This window comes from Atta colombica, unplaced genomic scaffold, assembly GCF_001594045.1.
Source record: "Atta colombica isolate Treedump-2 unplaced genomic scaffold, Acol1.0 scaffold32, whole genome shotgun sequence".
NCBI classification, from domain to species: domain Eukaryota; kingdom Metazoa; phylum Arthropoda; class Insecta; order Hymenoptera; family Formicidae; genus Atta; species Atta colombica.
Window position 1 is genome coordinate 1,594,785 of NW_017259426.1, and position 12,672 is coordinate 1,607,456.

Below are 12,672 nucleotides of genomic sequence, written 5' to 3' on the forward strand. Positions count from 1 at the left end.
TCATCGATCGTAATGAAGAAAATCACAGGAAACAACGAGGAATGGAAATGTCAAACCAGTCCGCTCAAATGAGCACGATAATATTCGAGATATTGCCATTCGTTGATTTTCTTTATTTCTTCCTCTTGATCTTCCAATATATTACATAATTTCAATAATAAATCGTTCATCATGACACTTTAAAATTTAATTCTATTATATTCTTTCTCTCTTATCGTTTGATCATCTTCTTTTTTCTTTCTCTTGGTCTCATCATGAATCGTCTTACTCACCGGCTCGTATCTTTTTACCCAGCCTAGCCAGCACTTTACAGTTTATTATATAGCCGCTTTTACGTCACACACTGCTTTATGAGCGAAACGCTCTCGGATATCCTCCATTGACGTTGCATTTTCCGAAGGAGGCATTTCGCGACCGCCAACAAAGAATCGCGCATCAAGTGGACAAGGGAATGATACGTTTTATATGATACATTTTATCGCTCGCGAAGTCGTAAACTGAGTTTTGATGACAGAAAGTCACATATAATATGTATACGTTCATATACTCAAGTGATATTTCAAATTAAATATAGATACAAATTTCTTGTTTAAGTTTCTCCTCAAAAAGAAATAATTTTTTAAATAAGTCTAATATTCCAAATAGCAAAATATCATGATCGTAACATTTAATCATTATAACGATTTAAGATCAATTTTCATCATTTGACTGAATAATGATATAAAATAAATATAACATTTATGACGATGTATTATCATCATAAATATATCGTCGTTTAATCGTCATTTTTAAATCATATTTAATAAATAAATAATAATTAATAACATTATAATTGATGCAATAATTGTAAATAAATAAGTTTATATGCTTATTTGTTTCTCTTATAGTAATATACTATAATTGGCATAATACTAGCCCTAATATATTTCAATATTTACTCAATGTACCGTCACTGAATTGTGTCTAGGACTGTAATTATTACTTAATTAAGAAAAGTAGTAATTAATGATGTTCAATTGTTTATTTATTGTAACTATTCATTCCAAGGAAAAATAAGTTATATCTTACATTACATATTAAATAAGATTACGTATTGTATATTTTTCATCACAGTTATGCCATAATTTGTTTAAGCATTAGTCACGAATCTATGACTTAAGATTTCGTTTTATCGTTTTTTTGTGACTTTTTGGTGATATTATTACTCACAACAGACATTACATTGACAGTACTTTGCTGCTTAAGATATAAATTTTACGACTTTTTTCTAATTTGAAAGCTACATAATGAGACTGATTGTGTGATGTCACAGAAAAATACCTATTGTTTTAGAGATCCATAAAGAGTGTTAACTCAAAGCCTAAGATCTTTTTCTTTTTTTAAATGCATTCTAAAACAGATAACCTTCAGCAATCTATGAATTATTACCATTTTTTTTCAATTTTGTTAGTCACTTCGCCCGAGGAATTCAGTTGAGATCTTTTCTCTATTGAAATACAATACTATTATTTATTTCCTCAATTCGAAAAATACGGAAGAATTTTCATATTTTTTAATTATTTAAACTTAAAACGTTATCGATATTGGATGAGACAATATATTGCTATCAAGATGTAATTTTTACAATACATACAAGGAAATAAATCACTTTCAAATTTTTATACATTTTACGTTTTCAATGACAAAATATTTATAATCTAGACTTTTATGTAAATTATTTTTTAAAAAGGCACTAATTAACTTTAAAAAAAAAGGAAGAATAAGCACTGAAAATTTTATTATATGGAATAGTCCAATGTGTGTTTTCTTAATACATTATGTTCTAACTAAATTTCAACTCGCATAAATATAGCGAATGACATAATGTGCATGAATGCGAATACTATTGTGTATCTCGTGATGTAACAACACAAATCTCTGACTATAACACGTTTTCACAATATATGATTATCTAAAGATTAAAAGTAACTAAAAAATTCATGAATAAATTTTATGGCTAAATTTCTTAGTAACTTTTAGCTAATCATATATTGTGAAAACAGACAGTATGTGGTGACGAATGGTTATACATATTGCTTGATTGACTCGTAATCGTCTTTGGTTCCGGATTCGATCCCGCTCTCATCCTATACACAGACATAATATACTTTTCCGTATTTACGGGATATATTCCAATTGTTATCGATTAAAAACATACTTTATCAGAACTGCTTCTGTTATTCTTTTACGACAAGTCAACGATTTTTCTTGTATATCTCAAGAGACATAGTAGTTTTGCGTCACATTCACATGTAATAAAGCAAACAGCTCTATTATACATAAATGTGACACAAAACTACCATATCTCTTGATGTAAACAATAAAAATCGTTAACTTGTTATTTATAAGTAAATAAATTCTCAAAAATTGAGATATACGTTATTAAATATGTTCGCAGAAACTGATCGGCGCTCAATAATTCTTTAACATGATTGATTCTTACACCTAAGGCTTCCTCAAGTTTATTTTTGGAGATGCTCAATAACCAATAAAATAATAATTCGTAGAGCATTTGAAGTAAGTAAAACATTTAAGGAAGTTTTAAAGCCTGACTATGAATACCTTAAATAATTTTTTTTCGAGAATTATATTACTATTCACGTTTCCCTCAAGCCATATGACTTTGTTGAAACATTTTTCCATATTTTCCTTATTTTTCGAAATATTTAATTCATTACCAAATTTATGCACAAATTAAGTTATGATGCTAAATTGCCTGTCCCAGGCAACATAAAGTTGTATCAATTATATTGTTTCTGTAGGAGGTAAAACGCAAAATTAAAGGAAACGTACGACATTTCAACGCCACAAACTTGATGATTCTTTGATCTACGTGGTTTAAATCATCATGATGCTCATAATAATGCATTGACATCGCACGTGAGTTCGCGCAGACAATAAAAAGAGATAAAAGAGATTGTCGGCGAAGACTGGCCGTCGAATTGGCGATTGCAAATTGCGGGGATTACGAGCCACATCCGTGAGGATGGTCTCCAGACCGAGAAGAGGCGAGACAGGAGAACGTAACTGGAAGAGGACGCGAAAGAGGAGGGCGGAGGAAAGGCGAAGGCAGAATGCAACGAATTCGAAAAGAGCGGAGTCCTGCGCTTGCATACGTAATGCCATCGAGCTATTGTCAACCAGTGCCGGCCCCCTTTTGTCTACCAGGGGGAAAGGGAGGGTTAAGCCCGCGCCCTCAGTTCCGCGAGCCGCAGGAAAATTCTGATCGCGCCGATATCGATCTTCAGCCGATCATTTGCATGCTCATTGTTCGACGACGCCGGCGCAACGAACAATATTCCCGTAGTCGCGAGGTGCCCAAACTGATTTTCTTCGACCCTCTTTACGCCTAAATGAGATACGCAAATATGTTACAAGAAAACATGCACAAATGTAAGGCTGAACAAAGAATAATCCGAAATGGCGTTTCTGCACGAACAATGTAAAACTTTAATTATTGTATTAAATTAGATAATAGATAGATATTTTTATAATTGATTAAGAAATTATAATTAATTTAGAGCTATTAAATCTAAAATTTTCTCTTAAAAATAAAGAGACAGCTATTTTTGACTGAATCTTTTTGAATCTCATACGAAAAGCGGAGCCTTCTCTGTGATGTGTCGACAAACGGGAAATAGGGAGATGAGCAATAGAACGGGAGAAAACAGCACAGAAGTAACGAAGGGAGATGGAGAAAGAAAGAGAAGGAGATACATCGCTGCACATATTTTTATGTCATAGCGGTAGAGGCGATGCATTGTTGTCGCGAGACAAAAGCAAATGTGGCGGAAAAATTGCGGGGAAAAGACGAGATGCGAAGTTTCGTGGTGTTCGGGACGAGTGTCGGAGGGTTGAAACGAGTGGAAGAGGACATGAGGAGAACAGGAGATAGAAAGAGAGAGATAAAATAGAATGGGTTAATGTAGGATCTCGCGCGATTACTTGACGATTATTTTCACCGAATGTTCCGTGAAATCCGCGCGCGACAGTGCAAGTCACTTGCGTAAACAAGATCGCATAAATAACGGTATCATAAATTTAAACAAATTATGAGATGAGAGAAATAGCGTGTCAACAAATTTCGAGAACATGCGATTTACAGATAACATTTCTATAAGAAATGTTATGATAAGATTTCTTTATAATTATTATAAATATAGCTTACGCAATCTTATAATTATAGAGAAGATTAACATCCTAAAAATCTTTTATGTTCATTTCTATCAATGTAGATTAATTGTAATCTCGATTTTTATATCTTCTTTTTTATTTCTTATTTACATACTTTTTATTTTTTTCTAGTTTCAAGAGTTAGAATTAAGAAAAAGATAAAAAGTAAATAAAAGTTATTCTATATTAATAGAAATCTGCTTTACATTTATATCAAATATTGGCAAATAAAAGTAATCCCTCCAGTACGTTTTCCAGAAATTTTCAAGAGCCTAACGAAACGACTCTAGCACGGTACACTGACGATTAAAAAAAGAAGCGCTTGAGAGGAGACGTAGCTACTACAATTAAGGCAGTCAGTCCATGACTGGCTGACTCGTTCCATTGAGAGAATTGGCCTGCACAGGCAATGAACTATCGAGCAGAATTGAGAGTCGGCAAGGAGATTTCGCAGATTATCAAGCATCAGTTGCCGGGAAGAATAAGCAACCGCCAACCGTCATTTAACTTTAACGCTCCAACTGCCCAGCTCCGTCCCCGTCTATCCCCGAGGGTTTCCGCCGGTCCATGCTAATTAAATCTGCCTATATATGTTCCCCTCTACGGGCTCTCTACTTGCATCCTACACAGCGCAAGTTCTCGGCTGTCCAATGACACTATTTATACGCGCACAATAAACTAGAATTTAGATGCTCTCACTTTCATCTCAATCCACTTTTGTTCTCATTGTATCGAGCCTGTCATTTCAATCCCCCCTCCCACCCCCCGTTCGCAAAAATTAACCCTCTGGAAATTTATTTTTTGTACTCAATTGATGTAAGTTAATACAGCGTTAATAAAATTTTTAAATTAAAGAAATTTTCACTGAATTACAAAAATAATTGAATAATAACAGAAATGAGTATATAATATATCACGTACAAATACATTATTCTAATAATATATAAAAAAAGATGCGGCGAACTTCAGAATTTTCTTTGCATGCATACCATTACGAGAATAGATGCATTATCAGTACCATTCGGATAATTTTCATCACGTTCGTAGACCACTTCTTTTGACGTCAGCAGTCGGAACTGTGTCTTAGCGATGGTATTCTCTTATTCATTTGATTCAGCTATACGGCTTACACTCGACGAAGCACAGGGTAAAGCGCAAGAGTATGTGTTATTCGTTTCCACAATAGCGTCATTGTTGGAGCATTGTGCTTCCACCCCATTCCGTAGATTCGTCGCGAACACTTTACCTCCTACTCCTGGACCGTTCACAAATACACACGCACCGGCTTGCTTTACACGCACGAAATCCCCTTTTCACCCGTTTCTTCTTCTTCTTCTTCTTCTTCTTCTTCTTTTTTTCCTTTTTTCTTTTCTCTATGTTTATTTCACCTGTTATTCTTTCTTTCTTTCTCCGTCTATCTGTTAGTGGCTTCACTATTTTGCCCATTACCTTGCGTATGAAAGAAGCACAGTTTCTTATATCATCGATATCAACTACTCCCCGTGATTGGAGCGATAATTTCTTCCTTTTATAAGATGCTTCCGTGCTGGATTTCTTTTTTTTAGCAATTACGATTGTTATTTTCTTTATGAATATATTTGTACACATTTATAACTACATTTATGACTTTATTGATTTACTTTTCTTAAGTTATAAGAGATAAAAAGTTGTTTGACCTTCACTTCTGTTTCAAGTTTAGAGAAACAGCGATCTCTGGAGTGATCGACATATTTTCTGCTTCTTCGCAAAAGTTGCGAATGTAAACACCTGCGTCCAGGCAAGCATAAACCCCGCGAATTACTATGGCTGTTCAGGAACGATGCCTGATTAACGACGGCGCGATATTGTCCTGGGGTTGCTCGGAAAGGGGACAACGGACAGTAATGCGCTCATCTCTCAGGCACAATAGAACAATGCGTGCCATAAGTAAAACGCGTCCACTTTCACGAAATACATGCGACCGTGTGTAGGTGTACATTGTGCTATCGGTTGTAGCTTCGGCGCTCGCTTGCCTACTTGCGATGAAGTCTTGTTATCCTGTGAGGACTTTTGTAATAATGCGTGTTAGATTCTGACGAGCTTAAACACAATTCGAAATAAGAAATTCATATATTTATATCTTAATCCGTACAAGAACACATATTTTTTATTACGCTAAAGGAACATATGGCACTGAAGTTTTTTGTTATTAGTTTTATTTTCTTTAAAAAGTTTTCAACTTCAATTATATATTCTTAATCTATGGCATAAGGCTGTTTGAAAAACACAAATAAAATATTATTACACAAGTGTATTCAATTGTGTGTATCTTATCAGTGGGTTAATATTTCTATAGGTAATCCTAGAAATAATTTAAAAAATAATGATTCATGAGACTGCTTTCAGGAATCGGGTCATATCTTTTTATTTCAAGAAATTACTATTTTAACATGCGAGTATTATTGCGTAGTATTAATTCAAATATTTTCCAACATTGAGAATGATTCAATTGAAATATTGTTTAAAAAAATTTTGTTCTAAATATTGTTTATACAATCTTGATCGTTTATTTATAAAAAAGTTATTAGCACAAAACATTCAGCTTAATTCGTATTATATTATTTATTTATTATTAAAAAATAGTATTTCTGTAAAAAAAATTTAACGCATGTTTATTTTTAACAAAATTTGGAAGTAAGAAATTTTGTCAAAAATATCGAGTTTTGTATCTTATTTAAATTTAAATTTTTTGTATCTTATCAAGTGAAAATACAAAATACATGTTTTGATTTTATATGAATCTTTCTCACAAAATATTTTTCCACATAAAATCTTTGTATCTTATCATCGAGTTTTGTTCAAATCTTTTGCATCTTATCAAGTAAATAAGATACAAAAATTTGTACCACTTAAATCTGTTGGAAGAATTCATTATCTCTCAGCTCTCTTGATACTTATCATAAATTGTAAATAAAAGAATTCGACATACAAATCTATCGTCAAGCGCGGAAACAATGTGAAGAAGAAAGAGAACAGCATTGTGTAACAATGTGGAGAATGGATAAATATCCACATCGAACAAAGAGAACGAGGGATGCAGAAGATGCAAATTCAATGCAAAGGAATCATTAAGTCATGATGCTATTTATAATAGAATTTAGATATCTAATTGTAAAATTACCTTATTTGGCGGATCTGATCCAGATTACTTTCTTAATTTTTACTCAGATAAAATCATAAACGTAGATGTATATTAAGTACAAAGGATAAAACTCTATACTTGTTAATTCCACCAAATCATAAGAACCTGCATGATATCGTCATACATGATTCTTAATTAAACAAGTCACTTATAAAAGTGAAATCGACAACAATCGACATAATAGAAGACAAGTCGGGTCAACAGATCCGATGACCTCAAACCTCCAGGCGCTTTTAATCATCGCGCATCTGGATAACAAAACGGATGGCGGTTAAGGTGCATCCACGGGCAAAGCGGAGTTACCACGTGAACGGGTCCGTCTACGATGAGCTTTATGATTGAAAGAGAGAACGGTAGGGTGGGCTAACAATGTGTGGGAGCGAGAAGGAGAATGTCAAGTGGACATTGTTGACGGTGACAATGCCGCTGAAATTGCCGGAGGACAAAGAGGTCTTATGATGATGCTGCTGGCGAGCGAGCGAGCGAACGAACGGGCGAATAGAGCGAGTTGCTCGTGGACAGGGACACCACTGTATTCTCCGCTTCACCCTTTGCCACCAATCCACCACCCCTCCTCGATCCTCCTCCCTCCGCTCTTTCACTACTTCCCACTTCCTCTCCTCCGCGACCCTTGCATTATCCGTCATTCTCGAACTCCAGCATTCCGATATCGCGTACGACGCGACGTCATGTTGTTGCCTATCCTCACGGCATCTTCACTCGCGAATTAGTCACTATCGTCCATTAAACCCTTTAAATGGAATTGTTTCTCCTTTAATAGAGTATGATCTGTATGGATTCTTCCAAAATGTTTTCATTCGAAAATCATAGGAATCACGTGTCCTTTCAATAGTACTTTCGAACTTTATAAATTGTCTTAAGGGAAGAAAATTTTGAGTATTGTTATGTATTGATAATATTTAGAATAATCTTTAATCGTCACATTGAATTTATTATATTGGACATAATGGAACAGTCCCTTACACTCGATTGAATAATTTCTTTTAACGTCGTTATTCCCTCAGAAAGAACTTGACTCTGTTAACGAAGGGTAATTTGTGACCTTTGGACGAGCAGAAGAAATTTATCGCGTTCATCATTCAGATTTTTATAATCATCTTGTAAATAGCACTTTTAATTAATAGAGTGGTTTGGGCAAATTTTGATCACCAATACGTGAATCTGTGAATAAGTAAAAATTTACAAAGAAACTTTTACTTAATTTTTCGAAAACTTTTTTATTCTAGTATTTTGAGTCGCAAATTTTACACTGTATAATTTATTTTTACATATTTATATTTAATATAATTTTATATATATATATATATATATATATATATGTGTGTATATATAATATATGTATTCATCTATATATTACGTATATATCGCCAACGTTCTTTGCTTTCATTCGTTCACAGAAAGAAGTAAAGAGCTTTGTCGCCGCGGCATCAAAAGCTTGAATAACGCGACGATGAAAGAAGGAAGTATCGGTACAAGAAACTGCACAGTGAATACTGAAAAGAATGTTGTCGCGAGGAGAACGGCGGCAGATGAGGGGGATGAAAGAGTTAAGAAAGAGAGCGAGCGAGCGACATCGCAAAAAAGAAGAAGCAGCTAGAAAGAAAGGCAGAAAGAGAGCGAGAAAGATGACGGGAAAGAGGAACGGGAGAAAAAGACACGCTCTATGAGAAGAAAACCTTTTGAGGGAAAGTGATGAGCATTTCTGTGGGAGATCTAATACAACCATCGAGATAGACATCGAAAGAAATTAAAATGTTTCATGAATTAGCAGCGCGTTATTATAAGTTATTGTTGAAAGAAGTGATTTATCACAACGTTAGTATTTAACAAGAAAATGTAGGAGTAGATTAATTAATTTTTATTATTTCCTAAAAGTAATTATTGAACTTCAAAGAGGATTAGAAAATAAGATAATCAAAAGAAAATATTATATATCAGCAATAAAAGTTTTTTTATTTAAGTAATAAAAGTTTATTCGTATTAACAATAAAACTAATTATAGACGACTATTTTCTTTTCAAGACTTCAGACTTTCGAATGTCTCGTTTATGATTTAAAATCAAAAATACAGAAAACTTTTAAATACAAGTATCTACTAGTAAATACTAATGTCGAATAAGAAATGAATAAAGAAATGCTGTTAGAAAGGATTGTGCAGCGACAAATGTTTCTGTATATGCATTAAATGCGTCTTCAAATCTACGTTTTGTGTTTGATTGCCGATACTATCTACCGTCTCGCGTTCGCGAAAAGAGAAGCATTTCAACTTGCGTCCCATCGCAGGAGAGCGGTGGACGAAACAATGTGGCTTTTGTGGGGCAAAGGAACGGCGAAGCCCGCCTAAAGAGAAAAGCTAGGAGCGATTGAAATACTCTCGTATGTCCGCCTTTCTTCGTCCGTTTTATTCCTGCCTCTTTCAGGCCCCGCTACCGTGCTCGCTACCGTTGTTTCCGCGCCTTTTATATTTTGTATTACAATAAGCGAGATATATGTGTGTGTGTATGTTTTGTGTGTGTGTGTGTGTGTGTGTGTGTGTGTGTGTGTGTGTGTGTGTGTGTGTGTGTGTGTGCGCGCTTATACAAATGTGAATTCATATAGAACAAAAATGCTTCAAAAGTATCTCTCGATTGGGGAACAAAAATGTGGTGTGATCTTTGAAAGGAAAAGTTCAGCGATATTTCTTTTGTATTTTGAAAATATACGCGTTTTCCACTGAACTCATAGATTTACGAAAATATGAACTTGGAGATCGTTGATCTCACGACGAGCGGCCGAGGAAGCTACATCGAAAGAAGATTTTCGTGAAGGGGTAGGAAGCTGGGTAAGAGCAAAAGAATGAGAAAATAACGACGGAGGCCGATGGGGGTGGCAGGATGGTGCGGTGGGCAATGGAGATGGAATGGGTATGTGTCGAAGGAGCGAGTATTGGGCGAAGGGGGAGGGGGACACATAGGGAGGCGGTATGGGTGGTTGCAGGTTGGTAGTCAAGACTGCCTTCAGATTTCCAGAGTGAAGCATTGTGTTCCGAAGGCGCATTGTCCTCCCGTCGGCGGGAACTCGACAATGCCGAGTCTGTAAGTTAGTAACCCTACCGTAAAAACTTATCTCCGCCTCCGAACCACCGACCTCCAGCCTCCGTGATTCCGTTCGATTTTCAACTTGCCCCTCTGTCCTTTCACTCCCTCCATTGCATTGGCGCGTTCTCCTGGGCCCCGGGGTTCCGGAGAACGTGTATCTTTCTCTCGCTTCCTCCCTTTTCAGATTACGACAGAACAATTCCACATCGCGATTCTGACGTCTTCCTTCTTGCGGAATCAAGCCGACCGTCGCGTAACAAATTCGTTTCTCGCGGTTAAGAATTGAGTATCTCCTGCCCGTTTTCTATAGATACTCGCTACGAATATCTTTAAATTGAACTCTAACAGCGACTAGTCCAGATCACATTTAGTATCGCGCTTGCCATATGCTTGGTTTATGCTTCAGTCATCTTAAAATCCTAAAATTCAGCCAATAAGACTGCCAGTCTTAATTGGTCCTAACTGAAATCTGTATTCCATTGGCTGAATTTTAGGATTTTAAAGTTAAGAAATATAAACCAGACAATAAGTTAGAAATTAATTTTTTTATAATTATGATAACCCTTAGCATGTACACACGATTGGGTCATTCATATCTTGTTTTTTTTGTTAAACTAGGAGCATCAAGTAATCAGCTAGCAAAGCCCAGATAGCAAAATGCCTGTAGTCTTCTAACAGATTCTCAGCAGATTCGAGCAGAAAATGACGGCAGTCATTAGGCTTGTGTTCTGTTAACATCGCCTATTGACATAATGAGAAGATAAATTGTTAGCAGAAACTGAGCAGATTCCGCTAATTCTGTTACATTTTTTTCTAGCAGTCTTTTTTCTAGCTGTCAATAATATTATGTACATCTAATTCTATAACAATTCTGTTGTTATTTTATTGGTACAGTGTATAACAGACATTAAAAAAATCTGCTTTCTATAAACTTCGTTATCTGGACAGTTATAACATTTAATCAATTTTTTTAAATACATAGTTTTATATACTTTCTAAAAATGTTAAAGTATATGTAAAAATCATTTGATATAATTCTTGTATATTTGTTAAAGCAATGAAAATTAATCCGGAATGACTCATCATGTGTATTGAAAGGTCGGAAAATCATTGTGAGTATTAAAGGCCGGAGCACAAATTTTTGCTTAACGCATAATGTATAAAAAAATCAGTCTTTTATTTTATGGAAAGGAGGGAACGACTGATTAACTAATTTTCTTCTGCGCGTTAAAATCTGTTGTGCTCTCGCCCTAAGGAAATAATTGCATTTTTTAGCATTATTAAGAACGATAATAACGATGTATTAATAACTGCGCAACAATATGCGTAATTCAGTTAATGTATCGATGATTCGTGAGTACCGAGGGAATATACAATACACAATGGGGCACACGGCGCGGCGCACGATTCCGAGAGTCGGAAGTGAACGTTCCGAGGAGCGGATACAAGCATTAGGGGTTGGCGGGTGGTCTTCTCCTCTCTCTTTGTCTCTCTCTCTCTCTTTCTCTCCCGGTCAAACTCAAGTTGCCGGCCGGCCGGACAACGCTCGGCTGCTGGACAAAGCTCCTCTAATTGTTCCTATCAGCGACGAAGAATGGACCGCGGGCCTGCCTCTGACAATTTCATTTGTAATTTGCATAAGGCTTATTAAAATCACAATGAGCGCGAAGCCGCGCCGTTGCTGCGCCGTTGCTGCGCCGCGCGGCGATGACCGGCGATCAACGGAAAACGATCGCGAGGATGATGCCGATGTGACGTGTCTCTCGTAATCTTTTTCAGAACCGCTTATACCGGAGTGAAGGATATAATCGCATTACATCGAGCGACGTCGATTGGTGTGATGTTAACGCTTTTTTCGCAAGCTGTTCTCTTATCCGCAATTTCGGATTATGAAATTGAATTTATCTCTCGAGAAAAAACGAAAAAGTGTTGCGATACAAATTTATCATAAATAGGATTTCCAAATTTTGACAGTGACGACGCACCTTTTAAATAACTTTGCAATAATTTATTTAACATTAAATATTAACAATATCTGAAATGTATTTCCAAGAATTAATATTATAGTATTTATATATTATGATAAATAAATTGCATAGAATGTGTCAATATTTATAACAATAAGTTCATTTAATATTAAATATATTTGCGAAAATAGAATATTCTTTTTATTATTGAATT